Here is a 16,782-nt window from a genome sequence, read left to right as displayed (position 1 = left end):
TTCACTGGAGCTGCTGCTTCCTCTAAAGGAGGGGTGCGTTCTGAGCTCGTGGGGGTCCCTCGCGCCTCTCGTGGCCGCGCTCGATGCCATCCGATCCGTGACCTGGGCGCCTCCTCACAAAGGCGGCGGGGATGATGACCCCGGCCGCGCCATCCCCCCCTCCCCAGCCGGGGCGCCCCGCGTCGGCTCCCGACAGGTGCGGGGACCCGGGGAAGGCGCTTCGGGGCCGGGGACACCTCAGGGGTGGCGCTGCGGGAGCGGCGCGTGCAGCCCGGGCCGGGCCATCTGTGCGCAGCGTCACCCGAGGAGGTGGAGAGCCCCGGGCCGCCGCTCGGCTGCGGGGAGCGCAGGAAAGGACCCCTCCCCCGCGCCCGCCCTCGGGCTCCTCCTCTCCTGTGGGTGCCCGAGTAGCGCGCAGCAGCAGGCATACAGTCGGCGCTTTATAAATGCCGGATTCTTATTTCCCATTCATTCTCTGCTCCACCCATAGCCTCTCATTCTCCCTTGGCTCCCGTCCGATTTCTCTCACTTTCTTCCCCCACCCTTATTCATATTTTGTAGTCTCTCCCTGTTCCATCCCCCCCTTCCTTCTCCCCTCTCTCCCCTCCTCCCTCTCTCCCTGTCATTTCCCATCTTGAGGCGTCTCTCTCTCTCTCTCTGTCTCCCCTTGTCCCTGTCGCCTCCGCTCTGTCCTGAGGCTCCCTGCCTGTCGGACTCTACATCGCGGTGCCTCTGGTCTCTTGCGAGGTGTCTATCCCCGCCGCCCCCCACCCCATCTCCGCGGCAGGCCTCGGCCTTCTTGCACCTGGACGCTCGGGCGCCCCCTGCTGGCCTGCGGTCTGCCCTTCCTGCACCGCCCCCCCCCCCAGCCCCGCACCCAGTGCCCCGGCCCGCGCCTCTCACGTCCGGGGGAGGTGGGAGCGCAAAGGGCCCCCCTGGGCTCCAGCCCCCCTCCAGCCCCCCTCCAGCCCCCCTCCAGCCCCCCTCCCATCTCTAGGAGGCAGGAATAGGCCGCAGCGTTTCCCGGGACCCACCCTGCCGCGGCCCCGCGCCGGGGAGGAGGGCCTGGAGGGGGCGGCGGGGAGGGAGTGTTGGGGGTAGCAGGGTGGGATTTGGCGTCCTTCCCCGGAATGAGCCGCGGCACAATCTGTCGCTGGGTTTGTTTGCCGAGCTGCCTCCGGAGCGCAGTGGGGCTGGCTCCCGGGGAGCGAAATATCACAAGATGCGGAGACAGACGCTGAGGGGCGGGTGGGCGGCGGGCTGACTCAGGTGTGCTGTCATCGGCTCCCCGGGCCCGCGATCTTCGGAGAGGGGTGGGGGAGACCCCGGGTCCCCAGCACAGGCCAGCACCCGAAGCTGGGAGGGGATCCCCCGTCCCGGGGTGAGATGCAGGGAAGGGGGTGCCCCTGCCTGTAATCCTGGGCCTTGGGAGCCCCGGGGGGCCACTTCCAACTTGAGTGTACACCAGAGGGTCACAAACCCCTCTGCCCCTATCCCGTTGTACGGGTGCACGGTTTCCTGTAATTATCTGCTGACTCACCACTTTCCCCCTCGCTAGACTGCCAGCTTTTTGAGGGCAGGAAGCTCCTCTCATCCCTCTTTGTGTCCCCTGCAAATGCTCAATGAACCCTTTTGGATAGATCGATGGATGGATGGATGGATGGATAGATAGATGGATGGTGGGTGAGTGGATGGATGGTTGCTTTACAGGAAATACTGCAATGCATTGGGTCTTCCCTCTAGAACATTCTGACCCATTGTTTCTCTATCTACACACCTGTATTCCCCCATCCCCAGTCCCACCTCCAGCCAGACCGGGAATTGGAAACAGTTCTCCCTGGGTCTGAAGACCAGCGTTCTCTAAGTGACCCAAAAAAGTTTGTCCCTGTTCTGATGTTTCAGTGTCTTCATCTGTACAGTGGGGATGCTTCAGTAAATTACCTCCAGCTGCTCCAGAGATGAGAAAATGCTTAGTAACATGAAATTCTGACCCGTATCTGTGGTGGTAGCATTTATCCTTACTGTTTTGGTGTTAATTGTGACCCCAGTGGAATCAGACACCATGTGTGAACATGAGTCTTGCTTCTGCAGTTAGATGTTTTGACATCTGAGGGACTAAGCTGATGGGAAGATGTAATGGGTGGCTGTGTTATAGGGCACCCGGGTCCCTCCCAGCCCTGGCTGGACACTTGGCCAGTCTCTGGGGCTACTGGGTCCTCAGGACTTGCCACAGAGCTGGCCTGCCCTCTCGTGGCGATAGGCGGATCTGCAGCCCCAAGGAAAGCCAAGGGTCTTCGGAAGCGGGCTGATGGGATGGATGGATTTTCCCTGAGAAGGGGGAGGATCCGTTGTGTGGCAAACAGTGGGCTTTGGAAAGGAGGTCATGTAGAAGAAACAGGGTATTGGCACAGGTTAGGCGAGGCTTGACTTCCTCCATGCGTTCCCACTTGCTACCAGCACTCCTATTCCCTCTGTGACACCTGGGGCTCCTCTTTCCTCTGGGAGGCTCCATCCAGTGAGGCCATGGGACTTCCCTGGCTCTCTTTGACACCTGTTTGGAAACTTCATTGTATAGGGCACTTGGTGGCAGATGAGGTGGAGGAGGGGGGCGTGGGCTGAGTGGTCAAGAGCGCAGGCTTCAGCAAGTTCCTGCCCTGGCTCTGCTGTTCACTTAGCTCGATGACCTCGGGCAAGGTGTTCACCTGTTCTGAGCTCCAGGTTTCTCACCCAGAAAATGGGAGGAGGGCAATCTAGATCCCAATTCACGGGGTTGTCTGGGGATTAAATGAAATAAAACGAGATAAAACCTACCAGAGTCCCTGGCCTTGTGCTCAACAAACTGGAATAATATTACTATTAATTTTCCCTTTCAGTTTAACAGTAGTCTGCTCTGTTTCTATAGATGTCGCAATCTAGTGGCAGAGACTAAAGTGGGAACCTGAGGGCTCATAGGTACTGAGAAACAAGGCTGGGTCTGGGAGTCAGTTTTTACTTGTAACCTCCTATCCCGTGTGTGTGTGTGTGTGTGTGTGTGTGTGTGTGTGTGGCCTCCACATCTCCACCTTCCCCTGGCACAGACCAGTGCTGCCCAATGTGATGAGTGCAATCTAGGCCTGAACCAGAAGTCCACTGCTGCCCTGAGCCTGCCTCCAAATGGCTGTGTAAGCTGGGACAGACCTCTCTCCTCTCCGGGCGTCACTGAAACAAGGAACACAGACTAGGTGCTATTTCTTGAAGGCCCCACAGAACTGTGCCTTTGTGACACCTTCATTTTTCTGTGTCTCCAGAGTCAGAAGCTACTTCAGCCAGATTCCTTTCCATGCTGCCTCCTGTTGCCCAGCTCTGGGGGGTGTGAGGAGGACCCCATGGGCAGGTCAGAACTCCTAGGAACCTCCAGAGACCCCTAAACCTTTCAGTGCATGCTGGCAGGGGGCAGGGGTGAGGGGAGCAAAGGGGAGGGGGGAGCAAGGGAGGAGAGGCTGCACTTTTCACCCAGAATCTTCCCACAGTGAATTCCAAGTCCTACTTGCCTGCCTAATGGGGACAGGGGACAGAGCTGCTTTCCAAGATAAGGAAGAAAACAGAAACCAAAGCAGTTTAAAGGGCAAGGCTGTTAGAACTTGTCTCCTTCCCTGCTTGGTTTCTAGGGTCTCTATCCATTTGTATTATTTATAACAGTTACTGGCATTTGTGAACTACTTCGTGTCATGAACCTATGTGTATTGGCTCATTGAACATTCCAAGCAGCTCTATGGGGGAGGGTCTATTAATATCCCCTTTTTACAGATGGAGATTACTCAGAGTGGTAGTATTACTCTTAGATCCTTCTTGCCCTGGATCCCATGCTTTAGAGGGTTTTGAAAAAAATAAACCAGAGTGTTTTTCTTTCAGGTCTTCCTCCTCCAACCAGCATCCCTCCATAGGGTGTGAAGTCCCCGTAACCAAGGGGATGTGCCCTCTGGGAGCCTGCATTCCCCTTCTTGATGATCACACTATGGGTATCCAGAATTCTGGAATCTTTTGCTCAAATTGCCCAAGTCCACTGCCTCTGGGGGCATCTTTTCCCATCTACCTTTCCACCAGTGTGGGCATCTCTAACCAAAGGGTAGCTGAGGGGCTGGTATTTGTGAGGGGTGGTTGGAGCTTGAACATGTGATAGGGTATTCCCACTTAGGATGGACGTGAAGCCCCTTTTCTGGGATGGAGCTATGTTTGGGAAGACAAGAGGAGGTGGCTGTGTTTCTGTGTAGAAAGAACTCCATGGAGTTAAATCATTCTAAATTTGAACCTAGTCTTTCCAATGTCAGATTCCTTTGAAGAATGCAAAGGAACAATGCTGGTGTGGTAAGAGGGGAGGGGTACATTGTGGGCAGGGGTTGCCTGGCATGGACAGGCGGGGTGAGGAGAAAAATCCCAGCTCGTGGTACCCGCGTGTCTGTCTGCAATGTTAGGCCTGCAGACGTTAGGGGCAGCCACGTGGACTGGTCATGTGCCTGCGGCGAAGCTGACATGACTAGGAAGTTGTGCAACCAAACTCTGAATCCAGGTCTGTGTGACTCTTTCTTTGTTTCATGAAGCTCCATGCCAGTCTTGATCCAAAGTCAGCATTTTGGCTCCTTGAAGGCCTATTGATCGGAGCTTGGGTCCTGTTGTGTTTGCTGGAGTTCCCTTCCTGGTGAAGAGAACCACCCCCCCCTCCTCACTAGACTGTGAAATAGCCGCGCACGGGCTCCGTGTTTTCTTTGGCTTTATTTCATGACCCTGGCACAGCCTTGGCTCACAGCAGGCACTCTGCAAAGTGGTGGACCCGTGGTCTGATAGTCATGGTTCAAGGTGCTGCTGGTTGGGCTGGCGTCCAGCAGAGGGGGCACGTCTGGGATGCAAAGTGGGCTTTGGGGAGTATTGGGAAGCTCTGCCCCAGGGAAGGGGGGTTGTTAGATCATTTGCCTTAGATTCTATTAGTCTAGGAATCCGTCTTTTGGGTTGAAGGGCTCTGATGATGCCCCCTTCCTGTTATACCAATTCTCCAACCCCTCCCCTCTTTCTGGGAGGCACCAGAAGAGGAAGGGCGGTATTACTTCCCCATGCAGTTCTCTACAGGCAGCACTTTTCTCATTTCTGTCGTGAATGGACAGGACCGAACAATTCCTTTCCCCTTAAATTCTGTGGGCTGAAACCACTGATTTTGCAAGGGAGAGTGTATATGTGTGAAGAGCATTATGGGAAGCAGGGCAGAGAGCTGCAAGCTCTAGTACAGGGGACATGGACCCTCCTGCCCATTCCCAGTACCCTCCACTGTACTGTTCTGGCTCCTGTTTTGGGGTTGAGCACAGTCGCCTACTGACACATTTCTCTGTCTCTTAGCCCCCCACTTTAGTTAATCCCAATGTTAGTTCCCCAAGGTGTGGTTTTGATCCTATTACCTCCTGCTCAGAAGCCTCCCATGGCCAAATCTGGCCAGCAAATGATTAATGTCCACGAGCTCTGAAGTACTCAGATTAGTAAGAAAAACCCTAAGACTTCAACAGATAAACAGGTGAAGGATGTGGACAACTCCTTCACCCAAGAGGATAAGAAGAGTAAACAAATACTTGGAAAAAAATAGTTCAACCTGTTCATGATCAAAGAGATGGAAATGAAGGCAGTCTCAGGATAGCGTTTCATACTTATTAAATTAGCAGAATTCATAAACACCATCACCCAGTGCTGGCAAGGTTGGATGAAGTCTGTGTTCCTACATCTCTGGAAGCAATATGCAAAACTCTGCAAAACAATCTAGTAAAATGTAACAAGAGCCTCAAAAATATTATTACCTTTTGACCCATTAATCTCACTTCTGGGAATTGATCTTAAGAGCATAATTCAATAGATGAAGAAAGCTCTTGGCATGCCACGGGCCTTATCCTCCTACATTTTTCTAGGCAGAGAGATGGTTAAGAAAACCATGGCTCATTCAGTCAATGCAATATTATGCAGCCACAAAAATGATAATTATAGAGAATATGCAGAAGCATGGAAAATGTTTATAACATCATGTTTGTTGAGAAAAAAACAGGATACGAAATTTGCATGAACACTGTGATTGCAACCATGAACAGTCAGTATTCATGTTGACAAAGTCTGGTAGAGAATATGCAAAAACGAAAATTATTTAAGGGTGGGAGAATGAGTGGTTTTCCTTTCTGCTTAAGAATCTTCTTTGTTAATGTTGTTGAGATGTTATTTTCACAACAGGATGCATTCTATAAAAACAAAACCGCTATTATTGCTTATAAAAGAAAGTCAAAACTCTTCAGCCTACATCCATTACAGTAATTAGAAATGATCTCTCTTGTTAGGTGTTTAATAATTACAGTGACCACCATTTGTTAGGTGTTTACTACACACCAGGCCGCGAGGTGTGTCACGCGTGCAATTGCATCGAATCCTCACGATGATCCTGTGGGTAAAAACTAATATTATCCCCACTCTACAGATTAGGAATCTGCCGTCCAGTGGGGTTAGCCCACGTGCCTCCAGGGTGAGAAAGCGGAGCTGGGTTTGGATTGCTGGCTGTCTGCTTCCAGAACTTGTGCTAAATTCCCTAACTGGCGTTGTGTGCCAGTGTTTCAAGAACTTCAGTCATTCATGGATCACCATGATGATTCGGGGCTAACTGTGGCTCACACATCATGTACTGTGATTTACTTAATCTTTAAATGTAAATCAACTCACTTCTTAAACATTTGAACGCCTACTCCAGCATTATCCTAAGCGAGAGTCCCCTTGGAATCATCTGTTAATGTGTTGGTTATATTTTTCAATGTACAATAAGATAAAAAGGAATTAATAGTATAAAAAATCCCTCAAGATCATCTTGCACCACCCCCCTTCCTTTTAGGAAAAACTGAATTATCTTATGCCACAGTCTAACTTGACCTCCTATTCCATTGTTCTTCTTCCACACCACCTGCCCTTTCAGCTACCACCTTTCCTGAGGCCTGAACCAGTCCCAGCCAGGTGACTTCTCTGGACTCCGCCATCCCCTCCCCCACCCCCCTCAGCCTTGAGACCAACCCTGCGTCCCCTCCCTGTCCCCTGAGCCTGTGCTCGGTGCTTCTTTGGGGGCTTGCCTGAGCCAAATCCAGATCAAAGCCCTTCATGGACAAAGAGGGCACTCAGATTCCGAGAGCTGCCTACTACAAAAATTAATTCTCATTATTAGCTCCCACTGCGTGCCAGGCACTGTATAAGCAGCTTTGTATATATATGATCTCTATTGGCTCTTTTTTTTTTTTCCATTTTGGGGTCAAAGTATATACATGAACCAGTTCTTTTTATTCTATTGTGGTAAGGACATTTACCATGAGATTTACCTTCTTAGATTTCTAATGGTATACTGCGGTGTTATTATCTATAGACACTGTTGTACAGTGGATCTCCAGAACTGACCCTTTATTATTGACTCTTTATAATGACCCTGTGAAATGCATATGATTTTTAATTTCTTTAAAAAATTTTTTAAGAGAGAGCATGTGAGCAGAAGGCAGGGCAGAAGGAGAGCCTTAAGCTGGCTCCATGTCCAGTGCAGAGCCCAATGTGGGGCTCGACCTCACAACCCTGAGATCGTGACCTGAGTTGAGATCAAGAGTTGGACACTTAACCACCTGAGCCATCTGATTTTTAATTTCTACTTTATATGTTGGGAAACTGTGGTCCGTGGGGTAAGGCATTTGGTTGAAGCACGTAGCAGGTAAGTAAGAGAGCCTCGACTCAAGTCTTGTTCTGTTTGACCTCAAAGTCCTTCCTCTTACCACTCTGGTCCTCGGTCTTGTTAATGACAATGGTGCTATGACAGGCTAGTGCTCCCTACTCCACGCCCTCCAAAGTGGGCCTGTGACTTTCTTGCCTCACCAGGGTGGGGACAGCAGGCATTCATTCATTATGGGAGAGAGTGTTCATTGGTCTGACCATTTTGGAGGACAGTTTGATAGAAGCTATTAAATTGAAAATGAATATGTTTGTTGACCCCCAAATTTACTTTTTTTGGAGGAGAGAGAGAGAGAGAAAGAGAAAGAGAGAGAGAAGTAGGGAGGGGTCAAGGGAGAAGGAGAGAGAGAATCTCAAGCAGGCGCCACACTCAGCATGGAGCTGGACTAGGGGTTTGATCCCAGAACCCCCAAGATCATGATCTGAGCTGAAATCAAGATGCTGAACGGGCTAAGCCAACTAGGTGCTCCCCATCAAATTTACTTTTTAGGAAATTATCCTTCGGGAACTCCTAAAATGTGCACAAAGACATCTGTAGGTTGATAGTCAATGCAGCCTTGTTGTTTGTAGTATATATTGTCAATAGGAGATTAGCTACATACATTTACAGTTTTTTAATTTTATTAGAGAGAGAGAACATGAGTGGTGGTAGGAGCAGTGGGGGGAGGAAGGAGGAGGGGTAATCTCAAACAGACTCCACACTGAGTGCTGAGCCTGATGCAGGACTGAATCTCACAACTCTGGATCATGACCTGAGCTGAAACCAAGAGTTGGACACTTAACCAACTGAGCTCCCCCAGGCACCCAGAGCTACATGTATTTTAGTACATCCATATGCAGTCATCAAACAGAAGAAGGGGTGGCTGGCTGGCTCAGTCAGTAGAGCTTGGGATTCTCGATCTCAGGGTATGAGTTCAAGCCCCATGTTGGGTGTGGAGCCTACTTTTTTTTTTCCTTTTTTAGATTTTATTTATTCAAGACAGAGCATGGAGGGGAAAGGGGCAGAGGGAGGAGAAGTAGACTCCCAGCTGAGCAGGGAGCCCAACACACAGGGCTTGATCCCAGCACCCAAGATCATGATCTGAGCCAAAGGCAGCCACTCAACCTACTGAGCCACCCAGGTGGGGAGGCCTACTTGAAAGAAAAAAAGAATGAAAGAAGTTTATGTGTGTTTTTAAAAAATTTTTAAAATGTATTTATTCATGAGAGACACACAGAGAGAGGCAGAGACACAGGCAGAGGGAGAAGCAGGCTCCATGCAGGGAGCCCGATGTGGGACTCGATCCCAGGACCCTGAGATCACATCCGGAGCCAAAAGCAGATGCTCAACCACTGAGCCACCACTCAGGTGCCCAGATTTACATGTTCTCATAAGGAACAATAACTTAGCAAAGATACTAAGTCTCAGCAAGGTAAGGGGCAGGAGGATGCACTGGTGTATAGTACTGTGTCCAACCCTGTGGGATGGAATGTATGTAACTGTCCGCTCACCGAGGCAGGCAGAGGCCACCTCTGGAAGGACATAAACAACACAGGCAATGGAAGCTACCAGAATTTTGTACTGGAAGGACTGTGCTGGGAGTGAGAGGGCAGGGCTGGTGCTGCAGCAGGGTCCAGCCGCAGGACCGGCCTCGCATCTCAGAGTCGTTAGAGGGGCCTGTGGCCGTGAGTAATACCGCCCGCCCCGCCTCTGGGCCCACGGCAGCCAGCCTGCCCCAGGTCACGGCAGACTTAACTTTTTACTACATAACCTTTTGTGCTGTTTTGTTTCTTAAAACCCAAGGCATATATGACCTCTTTAATAATTTAGAATTTAAAATTAAAAAAAGAGGAATTTTCTGCCTGAGGCAGGACCCACCTAAGAAATGAGAAGTAGCCAGGCCGCAGGTGGAGCGAGTGCCAGTATTCTTGGGCCCCGGGCGGGAGGGGCTGAGCCGGAGGGACCTGTGGGACCCCCAGCTCAGGCGGGACCTTGGGGACCCTCCCTCCATCTCGCTTCAGTGGAAGATTTTATCCTCTCCCTCCCGTGGGCGGCAGCTGGTCGTGGCTGCAGAGTCAGGGTTTTGGACAAGATGTATCTCAGTAGCTACCCTGAGCTCAAGGACACGGAAGACAGGATACCGGGGAGACTCCTCCATGACCTTGGCAAAAAGGGACCAGGTGCCTGGTGAGGGGTCCAGGCAGCACAGTGGGGGTGGAAGCAACCCCCGGCAGTATTGAGTATTTGGAAAACTAAACCCCAAATGACTTGAGCGTAACTGCTTCTCCATCTCCCGGAGAAAGTGGACTTTCCCCTGTTGTGGGGGAAAAGTCCTTCCCTTCTCTCTGGGGTGCCTTAGGTCAACCCCCTCTTGAGCTCGGTGATTGGCACCCCAAGGATGATAGACTGAAGTCGAGATCCCGAGTTAGTCTCTGGTGAGGAGCATGACCCCACCTCCCTGGTCCTGGATGCATCAGGGTGGCCCTACAGGTGAGAGCTGACCCTGAATCACATGACTGCTGAGCAGTAGCAGGGGGAAGAGATGTGGGTGGAGGGGTCCCCCACAATGACCTCCACGGTCCCCTAGGTCCCAATGAGTGTCTTGGCTGGGCATGGAACAGAGCTAAACGGGGACTCCTGGGTGGCTCAGTTGGTTAAGCATCTGCCTTCAGCTCAGGTCACTATCCCAGGGTCTTGGGTTCAAGCCCCTCATTGGACTCCCTGCTCAGGGGGGTGTCTGCTTCTCCCTCTGCCCCTCCCCCTGCTTGTGCTGTCTTTCTCTCTCTCAAATAAATAAATGGAAGTCTTAAGAAAAAATCCAGCTAAACAAGGACTGTCCATCCACTTACCCATCTATTCTGTTCAGTAATTTCCTGGATGACTACTGGGTGCTAAGCAGGGGGCCAGAGGCTGGAGATGTGGCAGTGACTGGCCACCCTCTGCCAAGTCGTTGCTTCCCCCAAGGCCCCTCGGGTGCCCTCCTTTGTGGTGAGGCCTCTTGCTTAATCCTGCACCTCGGTGCTCCCACCTGGCACCCCCACATCCTCTCTACTTCCTCCGTCTTCCGCAGCACTCCTAACTTGCCAACATGCTATGTAAGTTATCTATTAATTAGCTTTATTGTTTATTGGCTTTTTAAAAAAGATTTTATACAGGCAGCCCGGGTGGTTTGGCGGTTAGCGCCGCCTTCAGCCCAGGGCCTGATCCTGGAGTCCCGGGATCAAGTCCCGTGTTGGGCTCCCTGCGTGGAGCCTGCTTCTCCTTCTGCCCATGTCTCTGCCTCTCTCTCTCTCTCTGTGTCTCATGAGTAAATAAATAAATAAAATCTTTTAAAAAAATCTTTAAAATATTTATTTATTTATTTATTTATTTATTTATTTATTTATTTATCCCAGAGAGAGAGTGAGAGAGAGCACAAGCAGCGGGAGCAGCAGGCAGAGGGAGAGGGAGAAGCAGACTTCCTGCTGAGCAAGGCGGGGGCTCGATCCCAGGACCCTGGATCATGACCTGAGCTGAAGCAGCCGCTTCACCAGCTGAGCCCCCCAGATACCCACAGCTGTCTCTTTTTACTAAATTTCAACTCCACAAGACCCAGAGAATTTTGTCTTTGTGGTCACTGATGTATCTGTGGCCCCTGGCACCCAGCGATCACTCCATAAATGGTTGTCGAGTGACTATAAGTCGGCCACCCCCATTATGTGCTGTGAATGTTTACCTGCTGGAGTGGTAGGGGGAAAACTCAGAAATCAAGTCACCCTCAACACAAATGTGTAGTTAGAGGCAAGGATAAATTCTTTGGAAGAGTACCGGCCACAGGGTGTCTGTCCTGGGGCTCAGCGACAGTGTCCTTCAGAAGGGATATTTGAGCCATGCTCTGAAGGATGAGTAGGAGCTGGCCAGGGTGAGGCAATAAGGGACAGAGCAAGGGGCTTTCTGCAGGAGCTGGGTGGCACAGAGGGCTCTGTGAGGAGCCAGGCCCAGGTGCTGTGTGGCCTGTTCAAAGTTTCAGATCACTTTAATACATGAAGGGTGACGGTACTCCCAGTGATGCACAGACAGCCACGAGGTGCTGGGGCCCAGGGCTAACAAGGGGCTCTCCCCCTGCCTGGGCCGCTGTTTGGTCCTGCACACATGCCAGCATCTCAGCACTGCAGCCATTCCCACCCAGAGGCCCTTGCTCCATGCCGGCGCTATTGGGCCTGCAGCCATGCTGATGGCAGAGGGCACAGGGACGCGCTACGCAGATTCAGAGCACAGGGTTTCTGAATCTCCTGCTGTTGTGGGAGAAAGCTCAGAGCAATTTCATTCCTCTTTTCTGGTTGAGGAGGGGGCTCAGAGGAGGAGGCATGTGTTCACAGTCACGCAGGGAGAGTGTGTCACAGCTGGAGGGAGGCTTGTGGACGAGGGGTGGCTGTCACAGGCCTGGGCAGACATCACAATGACCTTTACCCCCGGGCCTCAATCCTGCAGACCTGGTGGGGGCCAGTGCCTCCCAAATGCACCCCCGAGAGGGTGTCCTCCTGTCTCTCAGCTATTGTTGCTTGCTCTCCTGCTGATGCTCCCTGCCCCTTCCCACCAGGGCGGATCTCCTGTCAGGGCTGAGAGAGGAGCAGCTCTCTTCTTACTGACACTGAAGCTTTTAAGCAGAAGTCCCAAGGCAGTTTTGTTCTTTCCCTTTTCCTGGAGTCTCCTCTCTTGAGGAATCAGGACAAGTGACTCAGGGCTGCATCCTCAAATAGCCCAGACTGTGTGTCTTTCTGGAAAGTGTTTTTAAGCCAGTGTTCCCAGGGGTGGTCCCCGGGACCCCCAGTCCAGCCTCAGGGGCAGCGTCCAACTTCCCTGGACACTGTCTGCAGGCATGAGGCTGCCCCAGTCCCAGCTCCTTTTTGATGGGTTTAACTCCAGCCCTGGGCCCTTCACCCATCAGGTCCCCCATCCCAGGGAATTGCAGGTGCATCGGCCCTGAGCCCTGAGATATCCATACCCTCCACAGACCCTGTCCATCAGCGTGACCGGGTGTAGACTGAGCCATGTGCAAAGCTCAGCGGGTACCACTTAGCTCCTGCTATCCTTTCTGGATCAATCTGCTGGCCCTGCTTCTCGGAGCCCCCTTTGTCGGCATTCCTCCAATCTCGTTGCTTGCTTTGGATCTCTTTGTTTCCAGATTTGACTTCAGGCCTCTCCTGTGCATGCTAATATGGCTCACAGGCTGGGCCTGTCAGCAAGGGGTGGAGTGAGGCAGGTCAGCTATGAGTTGCCCAAGTCGCAGTGTGGGAAGGCAGCTCTCCCGCTGCCCTGGCTGCCTGACTTTGGTAGATGGAAGGGAGGGCTGACTTGTCCCCTGGGGGCAGGGGGACACTGCACAGAAATGACACTTAATCTGTGTCTGCTCTTCCAGAAGCTTCAGGCCTCTGACTGCGAGGTGGAGTCTGGGCATCCCTGTGCCACCACTGCCTCTCTTGCTTGTTCAGGTGCTGAGCTGGAGCCTAATCACTTAATTTGTCAATTTGGCGTCATTTCCCCTGAGCCCAGGTACCTGTCAGGTGCACGCTGATGAGCAGCTGGTAACCTCCCTGTGTTTGCTTCTGGGAGGTATCAGGTCTCACTGGGGACCCTGAAACCAAACCTTTCCCAAAGGACTCTGCCTGCATCCCTTCCAGCTGGGGGAGGGGGACAGGAAAAGCTTCGTTTGGCCAGTTGTAGAGAACTGTGTAAATTCACGGGATTTTTCTATCTCTTGCCTTCCCTCCATCAGGATGTGGCATCGCATGGCCCACAGGCGCTGCTGCGGGATGGAAACTGAGGCTCGGAGGGGATACAGGCATGAAGGTGCACATTTGCTCCCTGGGTACAGCTGGGTTTCAAATGGGAAGAAAGGGAATTATTCTCGTTTGGGGTTTTGTGGAGAAGCTCGGGCCATTTGTGTCCAGGAATCTTGTGAACTTTAAGAGCTTCTGTAAGGAGGACACCTCCCCATCTCGGGGTGAGGACCTCCTGTCCCTAAGGGACTCAGCCTCTCCAGCTGATGGCAGCTGTGCTGGCGGGTTCCTGCCAGGGGAGGGCTGAGCCGTGTTCCGGATGTGGGAGAGTGTTGTGAAAACAGGAAAGCTCCCATTCCTGGAATGGTCTGTGAACGTGGGAAACCATTAACCTACCCGACATCTGAAGACCAAGAGCAGCTCAACTTTCAGAGATTGTTAACACACCTTCCAATGCCCCTTTCTAGGCCGGACAGTTGTTTGATTAAGTCCCACTACCTGGGGTGACTTTTTTTGAACAGGAGTTGCTTTTTCAAATCCAGAGAAGTAGGATTAAAGTTGGATGTTCTCTGTCCTTGAAAGAGCTGGTATTAGGATAAATTCAAAGATGACTAGCTATACAGAATGGGGAGCAAACTGAAGAATGAGGCTCAGAGCTGTGCTCCCCAGAGTGGTCCTTGAGCGGCATCAGAACTGGCAAGTACCTCTGGGGGTGGCCAGGAATCTGCATTCTATTTTATTTTATTTTTTAAAGGTTTTATTTATTTATTCAAGATAGAGAGAGTGAATGAGACAGAGAGCATGATCAGGGTGAGGGGGAGAGGGGGAAGCAGGCTCCTGGCTGAGCAGGGGACCGATGTGGGGCTCAATCCCAGGACCCCGGGATCATGACCTGAGTCGAAGGCAGATGCTTAACCAACCGAGCCACCCAGGTACGCCCTGCATTCCATTTTTTAAAAAGATTTTTTAAATTTATTCATGAGAGACACAGGGAGAGAGAGAAGCAGAGGGAGAAGCAAGCTCCATGCAAGGAGCCCGATGCAGGACTCGATCCCGGGACCCCAGGATCACGCCCTGGGCTGAAGGCAGGCACTTAACTGCTTAGCTGCCCCGGGATCCCCTGCATTCCATTTTATTTTATTTTATTTTTAAATTTTTTCCCCCTGCATTCCATTTTAAATGAAGGTATAGCTTCATTCGACCTTCAGTCGAGGGCACAAACCTTAAGTGCTTAGCCCAATGAATTTTCACATATGAAAAGAACTGAATAACTACCGCCAAGATCAAGATACAGAACACTTCCAGGGACCCCGAAGGCTCCGTCAGGTGCTCCTGGTGACTCACCCACCTCGCCCGTCCTGGCGGTAGTCAACCATCACTCTGATTTTCGTCACTACCAATCGGTCTCACGTGTCCTTGAGCTTCACACAAATAGAATTGTACACCATATGTTCTTTCGTGACCGGTCTCTTCTGCCCAACATCATGTCTGTGACGTTAATCTATGTTGTGTGTACCAATAGTTTGTTCTTTTTATTGCAAAGCAGTATTCCGTTGTGTGAATGTGGGACGATTTATTTATCCATATTCCTATCCATGGGCATTTTTTCAAAAATTTTTTTATTTTTAAAGATTTAATTTATTTACTTGACACACACACAGAGAGAGAGAGAGTAAGAGAGAGAAAGCACAAGCAGGGGGAAGGCCCAGCAGAGGGAGAGGGAGAAGCAGGTTCCCTGTAGAGTTTGGAGCCTGATGCGGGACTTGATCCCAGGACCTGATCCAAAGGCGGACGTTTTACCCAATGGAGCCACTCAGGTGCCTATTAAGGGGCATTTTTGAGCTGAATTGCTTCCAGTTTGGGGCTTTATGAATAAAGCTGCTATGACCACTCTTGCCCATGTCTTTCGGTGAACATATGCATTCATTTCTCTTGGGTAAATGTCTAGGGCGGGATTGCCTGATCCTGGGGGAGGTGTGGTGTCTACACTGAATTCCCTTCCTTATGTGTTTCTGGTTAGGGTGGGCCACAAGGGGGATTCTTGAGGGGATTGGGAGGGCAGAAGGGAAGCAGCAGCCATTCTGTTGCTCGTACCTGTTGTGGCTGCTCTGTTGACCCACCTCATTGACGGGAAGGAGCAGCTGGTTCCTCCCGCTGAGCCAGGTGTGTATGTGTTTAGCTGGTGGTGAAAGATCCAGGCTCCTGCAAAACACCCACCATATCCTCCGTGACAGAGGCAACAAAAGCTGCCATGAGCTTCTGGGATCCAGCCCTTCCTTGTGGGGCTTCAGTTAGAGCTCATGGGGTGTCCAGCCTGTTCCTTGATCTCCCCGACTCTCAGTCCACCTTCTGTTCTCAGCTGTCTGACCTGCGGCCTTCAAGCTCCACCTTGAGAAGCAAAGACAACAGTTTTGCAAGAGTGCCGAGCCAGCTGCCCCACCGAGTAGGGACAAACCCACACACAGAGTGGTGCTCCTCCCCGGCGGACCCTGGCGGACTCCATCGCTGTGCCCCCGCACCCTGGGAACCTGCCACACACATTCCAAAGTGACCGGTCCTACCTACTCCCTCGGCTTGCTCTGTGTCCTCGCCAGACCTTGTTATTTTCATCCTTCTAAAGGTTACCCATTCTTGGGGATGGGGTGGGCGGGTGAGTGTCTGTATTTCTTTTTTTTTTTTTAAGATTTTATTTATTCATGAGAGACCCAGAGACAGAGAGAGGCAGAGACACAGGCAGAGGGAGAAGCAGGCTCCATGCAGGGAGCCCGACGTGGGACTCGATCCAGGGTCTCCAGGATCACACCCTGGGCAGAAGGCAACGCTAAACTGCTGAGCCACCCAGGTGGCCCGGGTGTCTGCATTTCTGATCCTTTTGAGATTCTTGTGCAGGAGGAAGAATAAGGAGCTGGCTGTGGGGGGGGGGGGGGTGGTGCACAAAGCCTGGATGCTCAAAGAAAGGCAGTTTGCTTTTGAATGATCATTTCGCCACTTCCTGGCTGCGTGCATGATCTTAGTTGACTTTTTCTCTCTCTGGGCTTCAGTGTTTTCATCTATAAAATGAATTATTAAGCATCACTAACAAGTATCAAGGTCTTACCAGATGCCAGACACTGTTTTAAGCACTTCATGTGTACTAACTCACTGCGCTTTCTCGACAACTGATGACGCGGATGCTATTATTATTTCCAGCTTTGAGATGGGGAAATGGACTCGTCGCTGGGATTCAGACCCAGGCTGTCTGCCTTCCATGGTTTTTGCCATCGCCGTCCCTCCCGTGGAGAGGCAGCGTGGAGA

This window comes from Vulpes vulpes, chromosome 5 (assembly GCF_048418805.1).
Source record: "Vulpes vulpes isolate BD-2025 chromosome 5, VulVul3, whole genome shotgun sequence".
Classification (NCBI taxonomy): Eukaryota; Metazoa; Chordata; class Mammalia; order Carnivora; family Canidae; genus Vulpes; species Vulpes vulpes.
Note: the sequence above shows the minus strand (reverse complement) of the source record.